The 14,005-nt window shown below is 39.0% G+C and overlaps 1 pseudogene; it reads right to left on the reverse strand.

The window, feature by feature from the left end:
- Positions 1-557: 557 nt before the first annotated feature.
- Positions 558-14,005, reverse strand: part of LOC118718577 — a 40,648-nt pseudogene continuing 27,200 nt past the window's right edge.

Genomic DNA, 14,005 nt, shown 5'->3' on the forward strand with positions numbered 1-14,005 from the left:
AAAGGTGAACAGTTATAAACAAGGAAACTAAAGTAAATGAGATCATGAAAGGCGCCCAAATGAAAAAATAAAGCAGGAAATCGTGATATGAAGTTCTTATTAATTCTCAAAGCAACTATATCTTCTTTTTACAACCAAAATAACTTAAGAGAAAGAGAGGGCTCAGTAACTTGACCAGGTTTTATGGAACTCTTGATAAATATGGATGTACCAAGGGAGTCGGTAGAGGTTTTAAAACCCCCTCCCCATAAAATGTTTATCAGCACCCCACCCCAAGCTTTGAAATGAATAACTGGTGTTTACTCCATCTTATGTTAAAAGCTCAGAAGAACAGCCTCAAAACCCCAACACCTACCAAAGCTTTACAAGGTAACCATATGATTATCCCAGCTACTATACTGTGCAAGTTCTGCAACTTCTACAACAGATGAAGGACAAAGTTGGTGTGGGATCTGTCAATAACAAAAAGAATTATCACTCATCCTAAAAACAACACTGGGAGACAGATATTACCCCAATAGGGACACAAGGTGTCTTTTTTTTTTTGGGGGGGGGGGTTGCCTTTGATCATATTTTTATTCAAAATTAGCTGCCCAAAGTGATTTGACCGTTATGGAATAAACAAATTTAATTTTATGCCACAGGCTTCTTTTCTTCTATGGTGGGTTTCTTTTCTGCGGGCTTCTTCTGAGCTGCTGGTTTCTTGGTAGCTGCAGCCTTTTTGCCCACCAAAGGCTTCTTCTGCTTCATTAATGCCAACAGCCTTCTCTCCTTTATTCCCCACCACAGGCTTCTTGCCTGGAACCCCTTCTCATCTGATTTGGCTTCCAGTGCTACTGCTGTTTTATCCACCCGAAGCTTGTGGTTCTTGGACTGGTGAAGAATGGTGTTCCGGCGCATAGCCGTTGCAAATGGGTTTAGCTTCAACATGATTCTCGGGCTTTTCAGTGGATTCTTCTTCAGGACTCTGTGCTGAATCTTATGTGGTGCACAGAAGGCTCTTTGGATCTCTGGGCTTTTCAAGATTCTGCTAGGTCTGTATTAAGCATCTTGTGCATGGAAAGGCTGTAGTTACTCTTGAGGGAGGCAGCTCCACACCAAATGCCATACAGCTCATCTAACTTGCAGAAAATACTTTCAGTCCAAATGCAGAAACAGCCCACATGCCCTCCAGGTTCAAGTTTCAAAATGTTCAGTTTGTTTACACTAAGCAGAGTAATTCCAGGGATGTTTCTGAAGGCTTTGATGACACTGTTACCCTCATTATAGATGATGCAAAGTCCCGTGTGCTGGATACAACTGTTTCTCATTTTGCAGTTGCCAGCCCTCATTTGCTGAGAGGCATACACCTTTTTCATATCATTCCAGGTCTTAAGTTTCTTAAGAAGCAAAACAGCCTCCTTGGTTTTCTTGTAGCCTTCAACTTTATCTTCAACCACCAAAGGAAGTTCAGGAACTACCTCAATACAGTGACCTTTTGACATGACCAGTGCTGGTAAGGCTAAGGCAGGTAAAGCAGAACAGATGGCATATCATTTCTGTGATGTGTTTACTCTGCGGTGTCAATGGCGCCAGGTTTTCATTGGTGCAAACATTCAGCCCCCAAGGCACATATTTCCAAAAGCACCCTGGCCAAAACGATAAGTTCCACCACCTTGGACTTTGGGAATTCGAGCCACAGCTCTGCCAGTACCCCAGAACTAGGCACTGGTTTGATGACCTGACAATTCACTGACAGCTAGGGCTGTCTATTGTTTTTACGCAAGTTGGTGTGAACAAAGTTTACAATATCTGGTGGAATGGGAGCCTTGAACACAGCAGGCAAAGTGACATTTTTACCAAATGTTTCCCCTTTTCAGAGTACACAGATATCAGTGGATGAGATACACCATGGCAGGGAGAGTTGAGGCCTGAGACACCAATGTCATATATTATGCAGTGAATAAAAATGATGAGCAAACTGAAAAATATATCTTGCCCAATGTCATACTGTAACACTGGCAGAATTTCAACCTGTTCCTAAAGCTAAGGGAGATGATTCCCATGGGGGCTACAGCTCCAGACTTCAAGATGCCTTCTCAGAGTCACATCTTCTGGACTTAGGACACAGCTATCTGTCTCCAGCAAAGTCTCTTGAGAGAAAGCAAAGGTGTGTATTGAAAGAAGGTACTTAGAAATCATTTCTGAGGGGAAAAGACACACAAAGGGACTCTTCTCATACACACCGAAACCAAGCAAACAAAAACAGTCTCAAAACACCAATATGAAATGTTTGGCTGAAAGGAGAGGTCTCTTAAGTCTTAAGTACTTTTCCACTCCCTGAACAACTTATTGAGCTCGAGTTTCATGAGCTGTTCAGTCTCCAGGCCATTTTGCTTTAGGAAGCTTTGAATTGAGAAATGAGACAAGTAGTTTCAGTGCTGTCATCATTAGGGGATAAAAAGAAATCTATTTAAATGGTTTTTAAATATTCACAAGAAGAGCCAGAGGGTCTTGGCGATGTTTCTCTCTCCTCTGTCCCTCTTGCCCAGGTAACCTATTACATCAGAATAGTGAACACAAACTGTGACTCTGTCAGCAGATGCTGAAGATAGTCACCGGGAGTGTGGTCAATGTTGGCCTGAACTCTTGTCCCTCAAGAACTTGGGTCTTTAAGGATGTGGTTCAATAAAGGACCTTTGATATGGCTTCTCTAAAGCAGGATGCAAGACAAGATGGCTGGGAAAATAACAATCTGTTTTTTTCTTTAAAAAAAAAACTTTTAAAATTAGTTCCATGTAATTGGAACTTTTTAGCATCCAAGATCAGAACCAAATCTGGGCCAGCTGTAATTACCGAAGAAAAAGAAAACTTTAAAAGGGTGTATAAATTGGTAGAACCTGTTTGGATGCATTCTGTCAAATGCATCAAAATTTAACCAAAACTGGTTTGGCTCAGTGGTAGAGCGTCGGTCTGCGGACTAAAAGGTCCCAGGTTCGATTCCAGTCAAGGGCATGTACATTGGTTGCAGGAGGCAGCTGGTCGACGTTTCTAGCTCTCTATCTCTCTCCCTTCCTCTCTGTAAGAAATCAGTAAAATATACTTTTTTTAAATGCATCAAAATTTAAAATGTGGTTTCCCTTTAGTGATTCCACTTCTAGGATACTTTTAGAACAAATGGAAAGATATACTAATATATACAAGGATATTTGCAAACACACTTTGTAATTTGAAAAACAACAACATAAACATGCATCAGTAGAAGGATGGTTAAATGAATTATAATTTATCTATACTAAAGACTATATTATGCAGTGAGTAAAAATGATAAGATCACCTAGCCAGTGTTGCTCAATGGTTAAGCATCCACCCATGAACCAAGAGGTCCCTGGTTCAGTTCCTGTGCAGGACACATACCTGGTCTGTGGGCTCAATCCCCATAAGGTGTGTGCAGGGAGCAGCTGATCAGGAATGTTTCTCTCTCATCGATGTTTCTATCTCTCTATTCCTCTCCTTTCCTCTCTCTCTAAAAATCAATAAATCATATATTTTAAAAGGTTAAGATATATGTGGTTCAACAAGGAAAAAGGTCCATAACATATTAATATACACAAAGAAAAAAGTAGGATGTAAGGCAATATGGTATTAAGTCATTTACATAAAATATACACTCTGATGGCACTACACAGCTGTGCTCAGCAAGAAGCTCCCTGACCACAGAGTTCCCTCCTTCCTATCATGCTTTTCCCCTTTCCTTTCTCCTTCCTGCACTACAGACCAGGCAGCATCCAGAAGGGCCAACTAAGGAACCTAAGAGATCTGAGCTCTTAATCCTCAGTCCTTCAGTGACCAAGTCCCTGTTATCAGAGAAAGAGGGGACACCTATGTTTGGGAAAGGCTAAATCTAGCATCTAACTTCAGAGATATATCCTATATAATAGGATATCCTATATAATAAAGAGCTAATGTGCAAAGTCATCATGCCCTAGCATCCTTGTGCCAGGGCTAGGGGACCTGAGGCTGGGCCAGGGAACTTGAGGCCACACCCCTGCCCTGGTGCCAGGGCCGAAGGACCTGAGGACGAGCCAGGGGACCTGAGGTTGTGCCCTCCATCCAGTGGGGCTTGATGGGAGACCTATGGCTGCGCCCCCTGCCCTGTGGGGCTTGACAGGGATGGGGCCAGCTGGGTCTGGGTCTCACACAATTTCGAGGCCCGCACGAGTGGGCAGGAACTTGACTCTGAGTTCCCCTGCGTGCCCCAGACTGACGGGAGGGAGATTTTCATATACATTTTGCTAATTTTCTTTCATCTCTGACACTTCTATTATAGAGAAAGGGAAAATGGCAATATTAAAATATTTCCTTTAGTTAATTCCCTTTTCATGTGCATGAATTTCATGTGCCAGGCCACTAGTTTGTATATAAAGATAGTCATAGTGCAATCTAACCTTATCAAAAGGGGATTTGTTGAAAGATGAGTGCTGGGCTGCAGAGCAACTGCTTTTCCCATCATAAACATCTTCAGTGTTTAAAAATATATTTAAAGACCAGAATGATCCACACCAATCCTAGCAGCCATTTGCTCTTGGGATTAGGGAGGCAGGGGTTTGGGGAGAGCAGCCTGTCACTCTTTACTGTATGTAGTTGAATTTTCACAAGTAAATTATATTTTCTATTTCTTAAATGATACTTTTAAGCTCAGTCACTCTTAGAAAGAGAAAAATTAAGCAAATCAAATGCAGACACGCTAGCAAATGGAGCTTTAAAGCATATAATTATGTGGTTTGTTTCAGCCATTTTAATTGAATAAAGTTTGAATTATGAAAATGTTGCTTTGTTTTTCAATACACATTTGATTTCAAACTGTTTAATTCAATAAATGTATACTTTGTTTTCAACTTTATCAATGCAATCTTAGTTTTATTTTCTGATGCAGGAATTCTCTTATAAATCTGTATACCTCCTGGCTAGGTACTTCCACCTGGATGTTCCAATGTAGTTTAAACTGACATGTCTAAAACCAAATCCATCATCTTCCCATAATATCCTACTTTTCCTAAGGATATTCTCTTCCACCCATCACCCAGACTTGAAATTCCAACACTTGTTGACTAGTCCTCTGTCTTGTTTCCTCAATAAATTGATGGCCAGACACTTCTTGTGTTTCATCTGTGGTATTTCTGACATCATTTCCTTCCAATCCCTAAATGTAGGCCTCCCATCTCAATGTCACCTTGTATATTTTTTACAATACTTGAGGCCCAGTGCATGAAATTTGTGGATGGGTAGGGTCCCTAGCTTCTCCCAGCTGCTGTTTGGGGCCTCCCTTTGCACCCGCCTTGGCCTGGCACCATCCATTCACCTGCTCCACCATTCCACCTCAGTCCTTCTCTCATCAGTGCCCAGTGGGGCTGGCAGCACCTCCACTGCCGCCTGCTGCCAGCAATGTGTCACCAATGCCCACCATGTCCTGTGCCTCACCCTGGTGGTCAGCACACATCTAATTACTGGTTGATCAAACTCAGTCTGTAGGGACAATTTGCATGTTAGCCTTTTATTATATAGGACCTATAATATTGTATATATCTCTGCACCCCATCCCCCTCAACTGCAACCCCTAATAGACTATAAGCTCCTCAAAAGGATTCGTGTTCTAGTCATCCCAGCACCCAGCATAATATCTACAATACAGTGGGTACTAGATAAATACTTTTTCAGTGAACAGATATATGGAAAGAAGCAGTTGGTCTTTATTTCTAGCAGATTCTCCTTTTCCCATTTCTGTATCTCCCACCCATATTCTTCAGTAGTTTTCCCTAGTTGATAATTCAATGTATCATCATCATTGGTAATTTGCCACTTTTCAGATAAGAGCATATCCTTTCAGATTCAATCATAAATGGAATTTTAAAAGCTTTATTTGATATATTCAGTGCTTTTCAAAGAAAATTTGAAAAATTCAAAGGTATAGAACCTGGAAAACTCCAATAATTTAAATTTCTATAGAGACTCTTACAAAACAGTAGAAATGAGCATTTATGAAACATTAGAGGGTTAAAGACCAATTATCTTAATAGTCAATTCTTAAATATTATTTTATAAGGGGAATGAATACAGATTAAGAATGGAATCATGTAATTTACAAATTATTTCTAAATAACTCTCTAACTATGATGTTCAGCTTATTAGGAGTTGTTAATATTCTATTACTCAGAGGCCATTAGCACATTCTGCTAGCAGTATAGATCACATAATATCAAGTGACAAGGGGAGGACATGAAGTGTCCTAATTATTATTTTTTTTTTAAAAGAACTGCATGACCTTCTTCCCAGAGTGTGAACTATATTTTATAAAGTCTGAAAATGCTACAACCCTTCTCCATTAAATGAAAACCATCAGGAGAGGGGAAGATTACCTAAATAGAATAATAGCTAACATTTATTACCTACACCTACTATGCACCAGGCACAGTTCTAAGGCTTTATAATAATTCATAAATCCTCGCAAAAACTTTGTTATTGTCCCATTTTACATATAAAGAGACCAAGTCCCACATACGTTTTAAGTAATATGTCCAAGGTTACACAGCTTCTAAAAAGGGATCCAGGTGTGGCAGTCATGGAGATATGCCACCCAGAACCCTTCACAGAAGAACTTGTCCTTCCTTGCTGCAGAGAGTGCGATAAGCAAGAGCCTCAAGCTGTCAGCTCCTTCTGAGTTTTCCTCAATTGTATAAAGCAGCTCTCCCAAGAATACACCTTTCCCAGCCCAAACCCAATCACTGATTATCATCGAGGTTTAAAGTCTAGCCTTTTGGAATCTCTGAGGGACAGCTGTAATGGGTCTTATACATTCCAGGGCTCTCCATGGGGTGGGCTGAGGCTTTGCTGGACCAGCATTGCAATTCTGCTCCTCTCTCTGCCCAAGCCTGCTTCCTCCTCCTGTCCACGGGAGTCAATCCCTATAAATACCCTATATGCCAAACTCTGTTCAAAGATCCATTTTTGGAAAATGGAAATCAGGTAAAAAGCAACTTTCTTAAAAGAGTGGATGATGTTCCAACTCTAGAGCTTTCAGAAAGGGAATATGGCCATGTGCTTTGCATAGCTCCTGAGAAGCTTAGCACTTGAAAGCAAGAGAGGAGGTAAGGCTAAAAAACTGATAGGCCTGTACTGATTGGTTGATCACCAGTCTCCTTCACTGCACAGCCAATTCAGTGATTATCTTTCGCACATGGAAAACAGGATTATTATTTTCTGGAGACACTGAGTCAAAGAAGCTCTACCCTTGGGTATACCAGATACAATGCTATTACAGAAAAAAAAAAAAAAAAAAGAAAGAAAGAAAGAAAAGGAAAGAAAGAAAAAAGAAAAAAAAGAACAGGATGGGAGGGAAAGCAGATAATAAAAGCCCTCTTTCCCACCCACTCCCAGAATACCTACAGACCAGTGTATGTATACATACCCACTCTGAATAGAAAGAGATTGCAGTATTCTTTTTTTTAATATATGTCTTTATTGATTTCAGAGAGAGGAAGAGAGAGGGAGAGAGAGCTAGAAACATCAATGATAAGAGAATCATTGATTGGCTGCTTCTGTATGCCCCCTACTAGGGGGATCCAGCCTGCAACCCAGGCCTGTGTCTTGAACGGAAATCTAACCGCGATCTCTTGGCTCATGGGTCCACGCTCAACCACTGAGCCAGGCTGCAGTATTCTTTTTTTTTTTTTTTTTTTTAATATATTTTATTGATTTTTTACAGAGAGGAAGAGAGGAATAGAGTTAGAAACATCAATGAGAATCATTGATCAGTTGCCTCTTACACACCCCCTAATGGGGATGTCCCCGAAACCAAGGTACATGCCCTTAACCGGAATGAAACCCAGGACCCTTCAGTCTGCAGACCCACGCTCTATCCACTGAGCCAAACCGGTTTTGGCAGTAGTATTCTTTTATAGGAAACTGATGGTCCCCTCAGGAAATACTTTAACATACTGGTATTTGGAGGTCACTTTCCAAAAGAAACACATCTGTTGACAAATCCTTCACAAACACACTTCTGGTCAATATTTCATTGTCTCCTTTTTTAAGTAAAAAAGAACAATCAAAAACACTTAATGGAAATTTCCAACATGAAAGAAAAGCAAACAAAGGGGGAAAGAAGACTAGAGAAAACATAGCAATATAGGAAAAATGAAACAAATGCTTTTAAAATCATTTTCAAAACAACAAGAAAATCCATCACATTCATAAAGCAAAACTGAAATGCTCTAAAAAAAAAAAAAAAAAAAAAAAAAGGAAGCATGAGAGAATAAAAAAGTAGTCCTGGAAGTTAATGTTATAACCAAGTGGAAATTTCCATTGAAGTGTCAAAAGAAGAAAATCTCCAAAAATAAAAATGGGACCAAAAGAGAATGAGTTGGAAATAAAGACTAAAAATATACGTAACAGTGGATCAGTTCACAGCGAATAGATGTTCCCAAAAAGAAAATGATAAGAAGGAAATTATCAAAGAAAGAATATAAGAAAAATTTCCACTACTGGATATAAATCTACCAGAGAGTAAGTAGCCCATTGAATTTTTAAATTCTATACTACAGCTCATAATCATGAAATTTCAGAACATTAATGATAGACCAAAGTTCCATACATAGTCATATTCAAAAGAAAAAAAAATCATCAAAATGTCATTAGATCCTCAATATCAACACTGGATTCTAAAAGAAAATGGGGAGTGGGGGGAATTGCCTTAAGAGTTCTGAGAGGCAATGTTTCTGATGTCCATTCCAGAAGCAAAGAGAGAGAGCCTTAAGGATCTAGTATCACCAATGAAACGTTCCTAGCTTAAAGTGGCACAATTCATTTCCGCTCTCAGTTTACTGGCTAGAGCCACAAAAAGGCCAGAAATGGCAATCTGTACCATGTGATAAGAAAAGGGAAAAAACTGAAAATATTTTATTAATTGTACTAATCTCAATCATATAGTGATGAAGAAGATTATCTAAGCCAGTGGTTCCCAAACTTGTATATGCATTTAATCACTTGGAGAGTTCTGGTTTTAGGACAAATTCCCAGACCCCACTTCATATCTATAAAATTGAAATATCCAGAGCGAAGGGTGGTAACACGATTGCAGCCAGCCTGAAACCAACCTAAAGCTGTAAACCTGCAAACCACAATACTAGAATACCTCAGGATTCCTTTCAAAGAAAATATGCTATAATGCAGAGTACAGATTTTGGTGGACCAAGTTGTTTTGCATATGTAAATTTTACTTTATTATCAACATTTTAAATGTTTTGGTTTATTTTATTAAATCTTTCTAAAACATTTTATGTCTTCACTAGTAGCCCTGCGTATGAATCTGTGCACCCGCAGCTCGTGGCTCTCTGTCAGCGCTAGTAGCCAGTAGATCACTTCCCACACCCTTTTCCCTACCCCTTCTCCCCTCATAGCTTGCTGCCCTGCCCCCTCCTGTTGCTCTCTGCACCTCAGGGCGTAATGACTAATTAGCATATTCCTCTCTTATTATATAGGATAACTTAAACAGAGTAAGCCTTTCCTTGTTGACCCTGAATGATCATTCAGTTGGCCAAAAATTCTTACCTTCACTCCAATAAAATAGAATTTTATTTATCAATTTTTAGTTAAACAAAAGAAAAAATTTTAAACAATTATTACTGTCCAATAATAAAGTGACTGTCTCTAGGGATTGTGATGGTCCTATCAGTCAAAGTGTTAGAACTGAGGCTAGGTAAGTAGGTATACAGGGGTGGGGTGGGGGGTTCAAATTAGATTATCTTTAAAGTCCATTCCAAACATAAGAATCTATATTTCTAAGTCTATAATGTATGGTGATTTCAAATGAAGTAAAGGAAGAAAAATCACTTGTGTGTACAAATAAATGAATCAGGTTGAAATGACACATCTTCATTTGCTATAAACATTTTAACTTTCAAAATAAAACAAAAACTTCCATTTCAAATACTTTTTTTTGCTATTTTCTTCACCAAAGGTTAGTGTTTTCTAGTGATAATGCCTACAGTACATTAGAAAGACATAAGAGTTTTCTAAGAATATACATATAAAATAACAAAGAACTGCCGGGACCAGTTTGGCTCAGTGGATAGAGCGTCGGCCTGAGGACTGAAAGGTCCCGGGTTCAATTCCGGTCAAAGCATGTACCTTGGTTGCGGGCACATCCCCAGTAGGGGGTGTGCAAGAGGCAGCTGATCGATAATTCTCTCTCATCGATGTTTCTAACTCTCTATCCCTCTCTCTTCCTCTCTGTGAAAAATCAATAAAATATATATTTTTTAATTACATATAAAATAACAAAAAAACTTAGTCTATAAAACTTGAAGTGATATTCCAGGGTGGCAATTATATACTAAGATTCTCTGAAAACATGTAACAAGGCTTGAACTTGGTTACTGATTCCCCTTTCAAATTATGAAAAAGCAATCACTTAGTAGGGTATGAAATTAAATGCATAGAACATAGGTGAACACAAAAATATATATAGAAAAGAAGCTACCACCAGATCAACCCAAAGTTGTTTCTATAGTTAAAACTTTCTGACTCTTGCAAGGAGCAATGTGTCCCATTGAACAACTTCATTCTTTTAGTGTCCTCAGGCACTTATGTGACGATGAATGTGGAGGCTTTTGACACACTTCCTTCATATTGCTAAGAGTATACACCTCCTTAGGAGAACATTCATTCTCTTTCTTAACAAAGAGCATGACAATCTCAATCTCTCACATTTCCTCTTTAATAAACAGGGAACTTGTATGTGGGCTGAAAAACCTCATTAAACACATTTCCTTTAGTCATGCAGTAATTTAGTTGCCATGGTAATCTTTGGTAACTTGAAAAGTACTTTGGAGTGTTCATTTCTAATACTTGTTTTTAAAAATCCTAGAACTTTTTAAAGTCCTAGAGGATAAAGAGGCTGAAATGCTGTTTTTTCTTCAATTTCTAACCATGGACTCATTAAATAGAACACAGCTATTCACAATATGACAGCCATTATACTTCTGACAATGATCACTTCATCAATTCCCACCTCAAGACATTCTTAGAGACTATCCATATCTTCCCAACTGAATGAAAAGCATTAATTCAGGTCTCTGTGTCAGTGAAGAGAATTAATTCATGGAATAAGCACTTTCCCATGATAGTCTCCAAAGCTCATAGTTGAGCACTGTCATTTTGGCCTTCCCTCAATAATAATAGGGTGACAAAGTACATTTTGAAGCAGTTTAACAAAGAAGCATCAGATAACTTGGGGCCTGGACACATCCAGGCTTTACCCAAGGAAACACTGTCGAACAGAAGGCTCTGATAATTCACAGCTCTAACCCACTCTGTTCATCAACCATGTCAGGGCTCAAAAGGTTTCAGGAAACACTGTCTGGAAGACTTTTTTTGGCTAATAGCTACATTTGAAAATTGAATTTAATCTTTATTTCACATTATCATCCTATCATTAGCCAAGGATAATACATGAGCATTTTTCAAATATGATTTCATGGACTGAAGATGTTCTAAAACTTTTCATCCAAAGAAAGACACTATTATTAGTTTTACCAGATTCTGACTATATCCTGGGTTTTAGAAAAGAACTAAAGTAAAAATTAATGGTTTTACTAGAGTTAAATAAGCATTCACCCACAATTCTTTTCTGCAGGGCTCTCTTGGTCACATTAGAATAGAGTTAACACTCATGAAGTAAAGCAGTGCAGGCATGACCTGGAAGTCAAGAGTCTGCTTTGATCTTAAGCAAACCTATTTACTATTCCTAAATCTGTTGTCTCATCTGTAATCTATAAGCTAAATGGGAGAGCATGTGACTCCAGTCATTGTGTAGCTGGCACACAGAGAGAAGTAAAGCACATAGAAGAAAAGATGAGGTTTGGCCAAGTAGGCAGGGGCCAGGCCATGTCTTGTAGGTCTTCTCAAATAATCTGATATTTACCCTAAGAGCAGTAGGATATAACACAGTAAAAGATTTAAGATAGGGGTAAAGAGATAAGTGATGTATTTTGGAAAGCTAACTGTGGAGTTTGGATTGGCGATCAGAGCAGAGACATGGAAAGCAGTCAGTAAACTACTCAATAGCCCAGGTGATTGATGGTGAGTGCTTAGAATATGGCAATGAAGATGAAAATAAGGGGATGAACTAGAGATACACTTAGGAGGTAAAACCAACAGGATTTTATGATGGAGGGTAGGGAGAAATACTTGTCAAGAATGGCTTAGGGCCAAAACCGGTTTGGCTCAGGGGTAGAGCATCAGTCTGCAGACTGAAAGGTCCTAGGTTCGATTCTGGTCAAGGGCATGTACCTTGGTTGTGGGCACATCCCCAGTAGGGGGTGTACAGGAGGCAGCTGGTCGATGTTTCTCTCTCATCGGCATTTCTAGCTCTCTATCTCTCTCCCTTTCTTTCTGTAAAATATCTATAAAATATATTTTTTTTAAAAAAGAATGGCTTAGGGGGAAGGCAGCTATGCTCACCACTATACCACGTGAGCTCACTCATCTAGGGGAAATGATAAACAACATAGACTGATGAACAAGTACAGCATCGATCACTGTCAGACCTCAGAAGGAAGGGAAGGGTGGGGATAAGGGAGAGAGATCAACCAAAGGACTTGTGTACACGCATATGACCTAACCAGTGATCATGGACAACAGGGGGGTGAGGGTATGCATGGGGAGGGATTTGGGATGGGAATGGGGGGGTGGGGGAGGGAAGGAGAAATGATGACAAATATGTGATACCTTAATCAATAAAGTAATTTATAAAAATTAAAAAAAAAGAATGGCTTAGGGAGAACACTAAAATATATGATTGGCTAACCATATGCTTACAATTAAAACTAATACAAAATAATATTGATTGTAAATTGTAATTTAAATTTTTTTTAATTAAAAAAAATATTGGAATTTACTGAGTTAATAGAAAAAAAAGGTATGGCTCGAAAGTTGATGGTTCGTGCATCAGCATATGGAATTCAATTGATGCCATGGTACCGAGTTAAGAAAGAACTGAAGCCAAACTCTCAGAATCTCCAATAAGTTTTAAAAAATATATTTTATTGATTTTTTAAGGATATGAAGAGAGAGGGATAGAGAGCTAGAAGCATCGATAAGAGAGAAACATCGATTAGCTGCCCCCTGCACACTTCCCTCTGGGGATGTGCCCGAAACCAAGGTACATGCCCTTGACCAGAATCGAACCTGGGACCCTTCAGTCCACAGGCCAACGCTCTATCCACTGAACCAAGTCATTTTTGGCAGAATCTCCAATAATTTGACTTCAGAGTATAGAAGTAAGAATTATGAATAAGATTGGGAAGGGATAAGCCACATAAACTAGGTGGAAAACCAGACTTCACCATTACAGGAGACAAGGGAAAAGTGTTTTGCTTGTTTGTTTGTTTGTTTGTTTGTTTGGAGGGACTGTTTAATATTGATTTTAGTGATTGGAGGTCACTGATGATCTTAGTAAAACTCTGATGAGCTCAGAAGCAAGATGACAAAGAAGGGTCTAAGTCTTTAAAATTTTATTTATATATAACAATGTATCGCAAAAGAATTTTAGATAAAGGGGAGTCACAAAAAGAATACTTGAATGAGTCATGCTTAAATAGAAAAAAAAAAAAATTGGTTTTGAGCAGCGTTCTTCTGGTAAAGACCCAAACTACTCTGTAAATAAAGCTACAGTACATTTGTGTACCACCAGGCATAGTACCCCTCAGTGGAGAATTTATATTCCATTTGAGTATAGGATAAGCCTTCATGAATCATAGTCCCAACAAACCCTAGAGGCTTACTATGTCAGATTCTCAGAGTCTGGGTGAGGAAACCACTGAATACATGAAACTGACTTATTGTAAGGAATCTGCACTATCACAGATGTTTGTAGAGCATATTCTACGTCCAAAGGACTATGCTGGATGCTAAAGCACAAAGAAAAGGTCTGTAGGTCAGTTTAAACCTATGAAGGGACTACTCTGGG

The sequence above is a fragment of the Pipistrellus kuhlii genome, unplaced genomic scaffold, assembly GCF_014108245.1.
Source record: "Pipistrellus kuhlii isolate mPipKuh1 unplaced genomic scaffold, mPipKuh1.p scaffold_m20_p_14, whole genome shotgun sequence".
In the NCBI taxonomy this organism is placed as follows: Eukaryota; Metazoa; Chordata; class Mammalia; order Chiroptera; family Vespertilionidae; genus Pipistrellus; species Pipistrellus kuhlii.